Here is a 13,703-nt window from a genome sequence, read left to right as displayed (position 1 = left end):
ACCGAGAAAGCGACACACAATGCATTTTGGGTACTTTGTTTGGTCTGAAAACTTCATGTTGATCCATGTTGATGGCGAAATTAGAAGGAATACACATAAATAACGAGATGGTGAATCGTGTGTTGCACCAAGACTACTATTTGATACTAGTTGACACAAATCAGCCCATTTCCATCTCAGCTTGGGCGCCATCTTGTGCATTTTCTGGGACGCTACATTGGAGTGCAGACGGCTCGAATTGATACGGGAGGACTTCTTTAATCGATTGCAAACATTTATGCTTTCCTCTTCAGAACTATTTGAATCATATTCATAACTGGATGAGTAACAAGAAAGCATCTTCTCTGATTCTGAAGACATTTTTTTGATTCTCGAGCAAGGCAAGACGTCCTGGCGTGACGTCACGAACAAGGGGGCGGGACCTTCTGAAACTCGACATCTCTGAGGTCATTTTTAAGTAGTTTTGGGACACTTGACCTCATTTTTATTGGTGTTTTGCATTTGACTAAAAATATCAGCCTGCGTGTTTTGGGTAGTTTAGATGCTATAAAACATTTTTCTGATGTCAGTTAGGAAACAAAAACATGGTGTTGGTTGTCCTTTAATAGTTTTCTGCTTTTTTAACCTATAAGTCAATATAAAGCAGCTCAATCAAGCCCCGGAATGCCTTTACTCGCCTGCCTGACTCGGCTTGGTCCATGCCCACCCGTCGGTACCTTCTTTCAAAAGACCATTGGGTCTGTTGATCCACTCGAAAGGAAAGTATGGAAATAAAGAAGTCAGTTCTTGGCAGATTTATAGAACAAAGTCCTCTCTATTCTTCCCTCAGGTTTGATTCGTGTAACCTGATATAGCGCCGAATCCGTAGGGTAGCCCGTCTAACAATCTGACTATTGTCCAAGCTGGGCTCACCGCTTTTGGTCTTCACTCTTGTGTCTTACAGCCCTAGTTGAAGCCTTCATTTGATAGCAAACATGCAGGTTAGTGTATTTTTTGTGTGTCAATGTTGGCTCTGGACTGTCCGCCTCCGAAACGGATCCAAATGCAGGCAGGCCTTTTGTCTATGGGAAAACAGGCAGAACAAGTTCACCCACATGAGCCTCTTTAAGTGAGTGCGCAGTACACAAAAAGATCAGCAGGTGTAGTGCTGGAAAGTACCATACAAAAACTCTACCAAAGCCATTTTAGGTTAACTTGGTGTTGATTCGTCAACCATCTGACTGCACGCCTCTGAAACACAGCTTTAAAAAAAATAGCTTAGCCCCTGTTTGCAAACCAGGCAGTCCTCTTACAGGTGGTTGGTTAGGACCAGGGAGCCCCCTCCCTCGCATCACACTGATAAACAGGAAGTCCTAAAACCTGGTTATCAGTAAGAAAAGCGGAACATGGGATAAGTCACAGATTGAATTGGACAAATAGGTAAGTGATTTACTTTCTGGCTTTTCACTCTTGTCACGCATGAGATGAAATGGAGCCTCCACGCAATACTTTAAGGTCAGACAGAAGGTTCAACACAAATATTTTGCTTGTGTGATTTTGTTGGTTAACTCATTCACTGCCAGACGATGTGCAAAAAAAAAAATTGTCCACTCCAGTGCCAGGGTTTTTGTCATTGTCACTCGAATTCCAGGACCCACAGAATGTTGAGTTTTAGAACTACATCAACATTCCATGCAGAAAGTAAGAAACCTTACACTCTCTTCTTTCATCAGAAAAAAAGTTAATTCCTAAATTATATGGGTTTGTAGTTATACAAGCTTGAAATGAGGGCGCCTGTCTAAAATACAATGCAATCCATACATATTGGTTTATATAGAGCTTTAAAAACAAAACAAAGGGCTAACATGGAAAAAAGGGAGATGCAGTATTCTTCTGGAGGCTGCTAAAGAAGCATGACCTGCCACAAGAGGTGCTACGACATTGCTACACGGTTGTTATCGAATCAATCCTGTGGTCTTTCATCACGGTTTGGTTCGGGGCCGCCACAAAAACAGACAAAATCTGACTTCAACAGACAGTTAGGACGGCGGAAAATATAATTGGCACCGCCCTACTCACTCTTAAAGGACAACCGATACCATTTTTTTGTTTCCTAACTGACATCAGAAAAACGTTTTATAGCATCTAAAATACCCAAAACACACAGGCTGAAATTTTTAGTCAAATGCAAAACACCAATAAAAATGACTTAAAGTGTCCCAAAACTACCATATTTTTTTGGATTATACGTCGCTCTGGATTATAGGTCACGCCAGCCAAAAAAAAAAATGCATAATTAAGAAGAAAAAAAACATATGTAGGTCGCACTGGAGGATAAGTCGCATTTTTGGGGAAAATTTATGTAATAAAATCCAACACCAAACAACATACATGTCATCTTGAAAAGCAATTTAAAATAAATTAATTACATTAAAATAAAATAGAGAACATCAGGCTCCGTTTCACTTCTTTTTTTTTCCCAACATAACACCGCAGCTCTCGCTCTACGCAACTCAGATGGACACACCTCCTTTTTGGTAACCCAGAACAGTCTTTTACAAGAGTTATTCAGATAACTCTAGCACAAAGAACATGCTAACAAGTTTACCAAAATATCAGGTTTTACTCCAAATCACCAAATCCAAGGAAATCTTCATCCTCGGTGTCACTTTTAAATAACTCCCCCAACTCGGCAGGTAGACAAGGCGCCACTTCCTCTTCTCTACGCTCTTGCGGTTTAATGTGAAATGATATACAGTAATAAAAAATATATATATATAAGTCGCTCCGATTTATAAGTCGCACCCCCGAGCAAACTATGAAAAAAACTGCGATTTATAAAAATACGGTACTTCAAAATGACCTCGGAAATGGCGAGTTTCAGAAGGACCCGCCCCCTTGTTCGTGACGTCACGCCAAGACATCTTGCCATGCTCTAGAATTAAAAAAAATGGCTTCAGAATGGGAATTCATGCTTTCTTGTGACTCATCCAGTTATGAATATGATTCAAATAGTTCCGAAGAGGAAAGCATAAATGTATGCAAACGATTAAAGAAGTCCTTCCGTATCAATTCGAGCCGTCAGGACTCCAATGTAGGGTCCCAGAAAATGCACAAGATGGCGCCCAAGCTCCGTTGGAAATGGGCTGATTTGTCTGCTGGGAATTTGTGTGTCAACTAGTATCAAATAGTAGTCTTGGTGCAACACACAACGATTCACCATCGCGTTATTTAAGTTTTCCTTCTAATTTCACCATCAACACGGATCAACACGATGTTTTCAGACTAAACAAAGTACCCAAAATGCATTGTGTGTCGCTTTCTCGGTCAGGGACGTTCCAGACGTGACGTCATGTCGTCATCAACTCAAAAACAATACTTCCTGAATTCTTCAAACGTAAAATATAGCTATATGCCGTGGAATCTTTGTAAAATACGCTCAGTAAAAGTCATTTGAAGTGATTTTACAAATTATGGACACAACTTGTCCGGAGACGTCGGTTGTCCTTGAAGGTCTTGCACACTGCAAGAATCGAAACAAGAATCGGAAAATCCCACTGGACCCTCCGCACCCTGCCCATCACATTTTCCAGCGACTCCCCTCAACGCTACCGATCCATGCGCACCAAATTCGGCAGACATTTTAAACAGCTTCTTCCCCAAAGCCATTGACGCTATAAACAGTAATCCAAATCTAACTGTATAGTGCCTCTTTGCAATTTTCTTATGATGATACTCGTGCAGTGTCTTCTATCGGAGACAAATTTCTTGTGTGTTCGACATACTTGGCCAATAAAGATGATTCTGATTCTGATTGTAATTGACATGCCAATGAGATAAGCGCAGTGAAAGTTCTCAGGACGACTTTGCTAATTAGCCACGGAGAATGCTTGTGTGTAGTCATGCCGAATTGGAATGGGTAAACTTTGACTTTTTCAAGGCATTGCTTCACGGAAGACGACGTCACACTGAGCAGGACCCCCCCCCCCCCATCACCTACCCCTACCCCATCCCAATGCCGCAAATTAACATGTGATGGCTGATTATCACCAAAGTGGAACCACATGGTGCTTAGATAAAGACACCTCGAATTACCTAGACTTGCTCACCCATGCAGAGATGTCCCTTTCTTGACATTCTTTTGTGTATGTTCACATATAATTGCTACTCTGATGGTCCGTTTGTCTTCTTAAATTTTTTCTTGATGACTTGTCTTCGGTGTTTAAGTCATTAGATTGCGTTTTCCCCAAGAACAGTTGTTCCATTTGTGTTTCCATAGTGGTGCAGTCTTATGCAAGCTACACTGTTGTTATTAGAAACACTGCAAGGAACTTGTTTCTACTTTACTGTTTCTAAATCCAAACATCAGCATCTTAGTGTACAACCTGAAATGCGGGCTGATAATTGAGTGCCTTGATAATCATTATTATTATTTATATCATTATATTATTATTTGTTATTAAGAGTTTTTTGGGGTTCTTTTGACTTCAAGATGGCCGCCATGAGAGTGGCTGCCTTTCCAGCAGCTCTTGTATTTTGTCTTCTTTCTTTCCTTATATACTAATACTAATACTAATACTAATACTAATACTAATACTAATACAACAACAACAACTAATAATAATAATAATAATAATAATAATAATAATAATAATAATAATAATAATACATTTCATTTCTAAGCACCTTTCAAAACTCTCAAGTTCATTTTACAGTCACAGGATAATTTTTTTTCTGTGGGTGAGCAGCGGTAGCCACACGCGCCAGCGTTCACTCAACCCGAAAGTAACTCAAATAGATAGCAAGCTAGCTAGCGAATAGATAGCTAATAGCTAGCGAATCAATGGCTAATAGGTAGCGAATAGGTAGCTAATAGCTAGCGAATAGATAGCTTATACCTAGCAAATAGATAACTAATACCTAGTGAATAGAATAGATAGCTAATAGCTAGCTAGCTATATAGCTAATATACTTGTGTTAAGTTCATACTGTCTACTTGTTATCTAATTTACAACACAAAGACAATTTCATAATAATAATGTTAATAATAATAATACATTTCATTTATAAGCGCCTTTCAAAACTCTCAAGGTCACTTTACAGTCACAGGATCAGTTTTTCTGTGGGTGAGCAGCGGCAGCCACATTTATCTTCCTTCATAACTTTGCTGATGTGAAATGTAAATTTCTCCACTGCGAGACTAATAAAGGTAAATCCAATCCAATCATAAAACCAGCCCCAAAAAAATGTGAAATGTGTTGCTTTAAACAATACATTTGAGTGTGACTCATCATGACTGCTGTCCACTGTTTATGTGGACGCACGTTCACTGCAGCTGCGGCTTTAGATTGATGTGGGAAGTGAGCACGATTTGTGTTGCCGTAATTACAAAACGGGGAAACTCCTACGTGAACCACTTTGGGAAACAAAGAAGCTTCAGAAAATGGGAAGGGGAACTTTCCCCAGTCTGGTTCTCCTGTGCTTCTATCTAATCAGCTCATTTCAACACACACACACACACATGCGCGCACACATTCCTCTTTCAATGGTTTTGTGAGGTCCGGATAACTCCAGATAAAGGAGTGAAGACCACCGTTGCTGACAAATTTAGAGAAAGAACTAGTGTTACATTTGAACACTAATTTTCACCCCATTTCCCACTTCAACTTCATTAAAAACAAAGCAAGAAAAAGTGGACTTTAAACTGAAATAACAGCAGGAGTGAGGTTTCTGAATCGTTACATTCAAAGTCCTCACCCCTGTAGTGAATTTGGTTAAAATATAATTGTACTTTTTGTGGTATGAACTTTTTCCTCTCATTAACCACACACGCACCACATACATAAACACACACAGCGAGTAAAAAGTGTGTGTATCCAAGTGAAATGAAAATACACACCAAAAAATCATTTTGGGTGAATTTGTGAGGACCTTTCTGAAACTTTAACCGATGCATATATAGACCCTCTAGAAGCCTTTAGAATGAAAATCCTGCGAGGACCGGCCAAAAGGTCCTCACTTGTCAAAAATGTCCTCACTACGTACAGTATAAAATGTTAGTGGTCATCACAAGACTAGTCATACAAACACACACACACACACACACACACAAACACAGTATGATAATCTGACAAAATAACCAGTGATTACAAGTCTGTTGTTAGGCTACACACATGATCTGGTGTTTTTGAGAACATTTTGAACGGATTTACCACACACAAGCCTTCCACCAGCAATCTTTGGGTTCTATGAAAGTGCATCAATTATTAGCCAGACAGAAATGCTAAGAATGTTCACTTCTTTGCTTGAGTTGTTCTCTCAGTTCACATTCCTCTCATTGAACTGGTGCTTATTAACAAAGTGAGCATGACTACATGCTGGATTCGGGGTGTGATCATCTAATATGAGGATAAACGGTTCATTTTACAGAAGCGAGAAAGGAACAAAAGCAGTTTGAACTACTGTATTCTTAATATGCATTCTTTTTTTAAAGCAATCGTCTGATTAAATAATTCTTAATGATAATAATAATAATACATTTCATTTATAAGCGCCTTTCAAAACGCTCAAGGTCACTTTACAGTCACAGGATAAGTTTTTCTGTGGGTGAACACGTGCCAGCATTCACTAAACCCGGACGTCAATAGAAAGCTAGCTAGCCAGCTAGTAGATAGCTAATATATAGCCAACAGATAGCCCGCTAGATAGTTAGCCACCTAGATAGCCATATAGCTAATAGCTAGTTCTTGTCAAAGAACCTCTTTGAAAAAGAATACATAGGTCATTAAAGGTCCATGCTGTTTGATTTATTTATTATTTATTATTTTGTGACTGGAAGACACCATTGCGATTTAGTGAAGGGTTTCGCTGTTTTATGAAAGTAGCTTCTTTTACTCCCCTTTCAAACCATCTATTTTCTTTCACTAAGATGTTAACCTCATTGTCGTCAAATGAGTGGTTGCTAGCTTTTAGATGCATATGTACTGCCGATTGAGGCCCACTAGTATTAATCCTGCTGTCATCGAATCCATCCTGTGTTCTTCCATCACCGTTTGGTTCGGGGCCGCCACAAAAATGGACAAAATCCGACTTCAACGGACAGTTAGGACGGCGGAAAAAATCATTGGCACCGCCCTACCCACTCTCGAGGACTTGCACACTGCAAGAATCCAAACAAGGGCGCGGAAAATCCTACTGGACCCTCCGCACCCTGCCCACCACCTTTTCCAGCTACTCCCCTCAGGCAGGCGCTACCGATCCATGCGCACCAAATCCAGCAGACATTTAAACAGCTTCTTCCCCCAAGCCATTAACTCTTTGAACTCTTCAACAGTAGCCAAAATGGAACTGTATAGTGCCACTTAGCAGTTTTTTTGACGACGATACTAGTGCAGCGTGTTTATTATACATAGAATAAGGTATGTTGTGTGTAGTTTTAAGGCTTATTTAGTTGAAAAGTATATTTTATGGAAACCCGGGAACGGATTATTCCCATTTTAATGGTTTCCTATGGGAATTTTTTTTTTGAGATACACATTTTTCGCCTTACACACTCTGTCTGGGAACCAATTAAGTTCGTAAGTTGAGGTCTCACTGTACATTTATTATTAGTAGTAGTAGTATGATGATTGATGATGATGATGATGATGATGATGATGATTATTATGTGTGTCCTGCAATTTGAGTGAAAATGACAAAAACTCTGGCACATTTTTGCACATCGCCTGGCAGTAAATGAGTTAAAGCTTACCGGTACTTTTTCCTCGTATTTTCATGAGTGTAATACAATGTGGTGTTGGTTAACACAGCCCCCCTCCCTGCAAAACAAAAGATACTTTCATTATGGTTTTAATGCCTCTGCATTCTTCAAAGTCACAAATTGGTGTTATTTGAGGGAAAAAATGATTTGCGCTCAGAACAATGGGGAAGTAAAACAAATGCGCTGAATTAATCACGTTCTTACCGTCAACGCTAAAGAATGAAATGTGCCGCAGATAGAGAGCAATCATCTTTCTATGTAAGGCCAAACAGTGCGGGGGAGTGTTGCATACAAACGTCATCGTGGGGCAGGACTCACGAAGATTGCTAAGCTGTAGCCTCTAATTGTTAGTTATTCATTATGGATGGGAGACAAAACCTTGACGCAACTTAAAGAAGTGAAGGAAAAAGCCTGTGAAATACGTCTTCTTTGCAATCCGAGGGTAATTTGTATGTCATTTCCTATGTGTGATATATGACATGACACAGGCTACACACGTACATGGAAATGCGGTGACGAATGCCCGTGGCTAAACCGAACCGATGTCATTTGCACCTCGGGAGCAAGTGGACGCAACATGGCAACAAGAGTTCCACTTATAATTGCAAAAGACGAAGCAGTTAGGAGGTGACACGGGGCATGATTCAACGGTGGTCAAGAGTGCTACTGTTAAAGCTCAACTGTTCTCTTTCACACTGTCTTCATTGATGGGTATCTAGCAGGGGTCAAAGCGGGTCGTATTTGTTCGTCGCTGTGGAAAAAAAGCTGCTATTGACCGCTCGGGGTGTCGACGCCAGACACAAAATACGATATTTAAAGGACAACCGACACCATTTTTTTGTTTCCTGACATCGGAAAAACGTTTTATAGCATCTAAAATACCCAAAACACGCAGGGTGATATTTTTAGTCAAATGCAAAACAGCAATAAAAATGACTTAAAGTGTCTAAAAACTACTTCAACTACCGGGCAGACAACTTTGAAAAGTTGCCTGCCCGGCCTTAAAGTTGCATGCCCCATTTTTCACAACTTGAAACACAATAAGACGACTAATCGCAAAAAAACCCTTTGTTGCAAAGTATTAAGTACAGTGATACCATGGTTTATGAACCCCTTGGTTTCCGAACTTTTCGGTTTCCGAACGTTACATTTATGAAAATTTTACCTTGGCATACGAACTTTTATTGTACACGGAGCTGCCTCAATGAGTGTTGTGTCGTTCGCGAACGAGCCCGATCTTCTAACAACAAAATGGCAGCCGACTGTTTTTATTCCTCTATTCCCCGCCCCCAGTCGTCGGTTAAAGCCATGCAATTGGTTAAGAACGCAGCAGTGAGGGGAGGTGGTTTTAAATATTAAAGAGACAGGCAGACGACGGTGACAGAGTTTCAACTTTGGTAGTTCAAAGGCAGAGTGTAGACTGCAAGGTTAAAATATCCCATCAATCAGGCCCCACAAACAACCCGCACAAGGCATCTGTACGCTTGATGCAAAAAGCTATCAACTCAGCTAAACAGAACACAATTGATGAGGAACTAGATACAATTATCACAGAGAAAGCACCTACGAGGGATCATTCCTCAAGAAAGAAAGAAGATGAAAGAAGAAGGTTACGTTTCTCATGAAGTGTTTAATGCTGATGAAACCGGCCACTCTATTCCATCAAGCCATCAATGACCATCACAAAGGTCAATAAAACCACTTTATTATACAGTACAGTTTAATTATAATACCACAACACATTTATTATACATAAAATAAGGTATATTTTGTGTAGTTTTAAGGCTTAGAAAATTAGAAAGTAGAAAATTATGTTTTATGGGGACCTGGGAACCGATTATTCTCATTTTAATGGTTTCCTATGGGAAATTAATTTTTGGGATACACACTTTTCGCCTTACACACTCTGTCTGGGAACCAATTAAGTTCGTAAGCCAAGGTATCACTGTAATGACTTTTTGTGGTTTACATGGGACAATTGAAAAATTTGGTTTGGACTTTACCAAGCATCATGAAATTTCACAAGTTTGATCTGCTGCTTTCACGGGCCGAATAAAATGATGTGGAGGGCCAGATGTGGCTCCCGGGCTTTGACTTTGACAACTGTGCTCTAGATTGAACTAGACCTTGATATTTCAAACTCAAGTGTTACCCAACATCATTAGATCTCACTGTATTAGTGCAGTTTTTCGGAGTTTTAGCACAATGTCCTTCCTTCCTCCACCAAGCTCATGTGATGTAACCAATTGTGCGCAGTGTGGGAGGTGGAGATGGGACCTGCAAAGTTACCCCATCAATGTAAACAAACTTTGATATGAGGCAGGGGAGGCGATGTCCGTGGGGGTATTAGATTCGCAATCATGCTGGTTTTTATTTCTTTCTTTCTTTGTTTATTTTTGCAAGGCTTTGTTGAGTGACCCACACAAGTGCGTGTGAAGCGTCTGTGGGAGTTAGCATTCAAAAAAAAAATGAGTCCAAACCCGTGTTCTGTGAAGTATCTTTGGAATTTTCCTTCCACTGTGCGTGTTTTGCGGTGCTGCTAACTGGGTCCAAGTGTTTCCAAGTGTCTGTCTGGACCGTCCTCTCTTCACACTCAAGTGTCAAAAAACTTCTATCTGCTATTTTAGGAAGTGTCCTTGAGAGCCTCCACTTGAAAACTGAGAGTTTTGTCTTTGTGGTTGTCGTCGTATGTGGTCGTTGTGTGGCTTATTCAAAGATAAGAAGCAAACATTTGCATAGTGAAAACAGTCAGATGCATTTTTTGCAAGTAGTGTGGGTCTATTGGAATTTTCAAAATGCCTCTGAAGTAGGAAGTTAAAATTGATATTACAATGTACAGTGATACCATGGCTTACGAACTTAATTGGTTCCCAGACAGAGTGTGTAAGGTTAAAAGTGTGTGTCCCAAAAATGAATTTCCCATAGGAAACCATTCAAATGAGAATAATCCGTTCCCAGGTCCCATAATAAAACATAATTTTCTACTTTTTAATTTTCTAAGCCTTCAAACTACACAAAATATACCTTATTTTATGTATAATAAACATGCTATGCTATTATAATTAAAGAAATAAACTGTACGGTAAAATAAAGTATTTTTATTTACCTTTATAATGGTCAATGCCGAGTTTCAGAAGGTCCCGCCCCCTTGTTCGTGACGTCACGTCAGGACGTCTTGCCTTGCTGTAGAATCAAAACAATGGCTTCAGATTCGGAGAAGATGCTTTCTTGTTACTCATCCAGTTATGAATATGATTCAAATAGTTCTGAAGAGGAAAGCATAAATGTTTGCAATCGATTAAAGAAGTCCTCCCGTATCAATTCGAGCCGTCAGGACTCCCTTGCAGCGTCCCAGAAAATGCACAAGGTGGCGCCTAAGCTCCATTGGAAATGGGCTGATTTGTCTGCTGCGAATTTGTGTCAGCTCGAATCAAATAGTAGTCTTGGTGCAACACACAATTAACCATTGCGTTATTTATGTGTTTTCCTTCTAATTTCGCCAGCAACATGAAGTTTTCAGACCAAACAAATTACCGAAAATGCATTGTGTGTTGCTTTCTCGGTCAGGGGCGTTCCAGACGTGACGTCACGTCAGGCATCGTCATCAACTCGAAAACAAGACTTCCTGAATATTCAGCGCGAGTCTTAAAACGTAAAATATAGCTACATGCCATGGAATCTTTGTAAAATATGCTCAGTAGAAGTCATTTCAAGTGATTTTACAAATTATGGACACAACTTGTCCGGAGGCGTCGGTTGTCCTTTAAATTGTCAGTAGGCGGCTTATAACCAATTGATTTGCGGCCAATCGTTCGAAGAGCAAATACTCTTCTTCGGTAAGGATTACTGCTGTTTTTGTGGTCGTTCAAATGTTTTATGGTTTCTGGGATTGCTCAAATCACTAGACAACCTCAATGAGGTCATCGCGGAGGGCACATAATGTGAGGGTGGGAGCGAGGGTAAAGAGAAAAGAAAAAAATGCAGTTAATGATTTGTCAACATGTCAAATTACTTTGACTGGACGGATTTCTCAGTAATTTGTCGGTTCTAAAAGGAAAATGCGCACTATGAATGAGTCTTATCCCAAGCTGCCACATTTACTGTTTACTAGAAAAAACTAATTTTTGACAAAAGACGCATTTTCCACGCATATTGATTTTTTTTTTGTATTGTAGCCATACATCTGACATTTTCAACAAAATAAACCACATGGAAATTGCTTCGATATGCAGAAAGTGATGATGTTTTAAAGTGTGCTTAAAACCATCTCTCAAAAGAAATGAATGAAATTCCCACAAGTCACACGAAAGCTCTCTTCCAGTTCAACTTTCTTTCTAGGTGAAATGTTCAAATCGCCTTGTGATCTGTTTTTCTAATTTTACACCAATGTCCAAAATCAAAAATCTTGGACAGAGTTATTAATATATTTTTTGAATTGTTTTCATGTATGTAACAAATATTATCATACATCTTTTTTGGCTTCTCTTTTGTTTGGAGAATGAATGATACACGGACTAATTATGTTGGATGGATGGATAGATGGATGGATGGCTAGTTAGTTCTTTAGATAGCGAGATAGATAACGAGAAAGATAGCTAGCAAGATAGGTATCTAGCTTGTTACATAGCGAGATAGATAACGAGATAGATAGCTAGCAAGATAGGTATCTAGCTTGCTACATAGCTAGATAGATAGATAGATAGATAGATAGATAGATAGATAGATAGATAGATAGATAGATAGATAGATAGATAGATAGATAGATAGATAGATAGATAGATAGATAGATAGATAGATAGATAGATAGATAGATAGCTTGCGAGCCAGATAGATAGATGGCTAGATAGATAGATAGATAGATAGATAGATAGATAGATAGATAGATAGATAGATAGATAGATAGATAGATAGATAGATAGATAGATAGATAGATAGATAGATAGATAGATGGCTAGATAGATAGATGGCCAGATAGATAGATGGCCAGATAGATATATAGATAGATAGATAGATAGATAGATAGATAGATAGATAGATAGATAGATAGATAGATAGATAGATAGATAGATAGATAGATAGATGGCTAGATAGATGGCTAGATAGATGGCTAGATAGATGGCTAGATAGATAGATAGATAGATAGATAGATAGATAGATAGATAGATAGATAGATAGATAGATAGATAGATAGATAGATAGATAGATAGATGGCCAGATAGATAGATGGCCAGATAGATATATGGCTAGATAGATAGATAGCCAGATAGATAGATGGCTAGATAGATAGATGGCTAGATAGATAACCAGATAGATAGATGGCTAGATAGATAGATAGATAGATAGATAGATAGATAGATAGATAGATAGATAGATAGATAGATAGATAGATAGATAGATAGATAGATAGATAGATAGATAGATAGATAGATAGATGGCCAGATAGATGGCCAGATAGATATATGGCTAGATAGATAGATAGCCAGATAGATAGATGGCTAGATAGTTGGATGGCTAGATAACCAGATAGATAGATGGCTAGATAGATAGATAGATAGATAGATAGATAGATAGATAGATAGATAGATAGATAGATAGATAGATAGATAGATAGATAGATAGATAGATAGATAGATAGATAGATAGATAGAGTTTGATATTTGATTTGAGATAGATAGATACGAGTTTGAACAGTTTCATGACAGTTACTTCCTGGCACCCTCTAGTGGACTACAGTGTAGTAAATCACACCACACTCGTAGCTGTGGATTGAGTCAGACTTAGCACTACTGAAGGCCTCCCGATACAATTCACGGCCCGCCACTGATGCATGCGTGTGTGCGTTTAACTGGGGTTCCGAGACTCCTGTTTGTTCACACGTGAGGACCACAGTCGATGACATCTGTTTAGGGTAATAAAATGGAGGTAAAATAAACTAAAGTGAGCACGTAGCATTTAAAATGTCAAG

At 39.1% G+C, this 13,703-nt stretch overlaps 1 protein-coding gene and 1 long non-coding RNA gene across 4 annotated transcripts in view; one reads left to right on the top strand and one right to left on the bottom strand.

Annotated features, from left to right (window-relative positions):
- Positions 1-13,703, top strand: part of n4bp3 (NEDD4 binding protein 3) — a 108,171-nt gene that overhangs the window by 6,432 nt on the left and 88,036 nt on the right. Inside the window, exon 1 of one of the 3 annotated variants that reach the window (XM_089020678.1) lies at positions 1,126-1,419. The exons of the other annotated variants lie outside the window; for them this stretch is intronic. The gene's annotated coding sequence lies outside the window, so the exon portion shown is untranslated. Of the gene's footprint in view, positions 1-1,125; positions 1,420-13,703 lie in introns of those variants that run through there. 3 annotated transcript variants of the gene reach the window in all.
- The window catches only part of LOC148901150 (uncharacterized), a 43,587-nt gene that overhangs the window by 14,116 nt on the left and 15,768 nt on the right, over positions 1-13,703 (bottom strand). The window contains exon 2 of the long non-coding RNA XR_016118305.1: positions 7,730-7,796. This is a non-coding gene — a long non-coding RNA (uncharacterized LOC148901150). The remainder of the gene's footprint in view (positions 1-7,729; positions 7,797-13,703) is intronic.

The sequence above is a fragment of the Hippocampus bargibanti genome, linkage group LG02 (genome assembly GCF_051943395.1).
Source record: "Hippocampus bargibanti isolate YZ-2025 linkage group LG02, ASM5194339v1, whole genome shotgun sequence".
Classification (NCBI taxonomy): domain Eukaryota; kingdom Metazoa; phylum Chordata; class Actinopteri; order Syngnathiformes; family Syngnathidae; genus Hippocampus; species Hippocampus bargibanti.
Note: the sequence above shows the minus strand (reverse complement) of the source record. Positions and strands in the feature narration are given on the sequence as shown.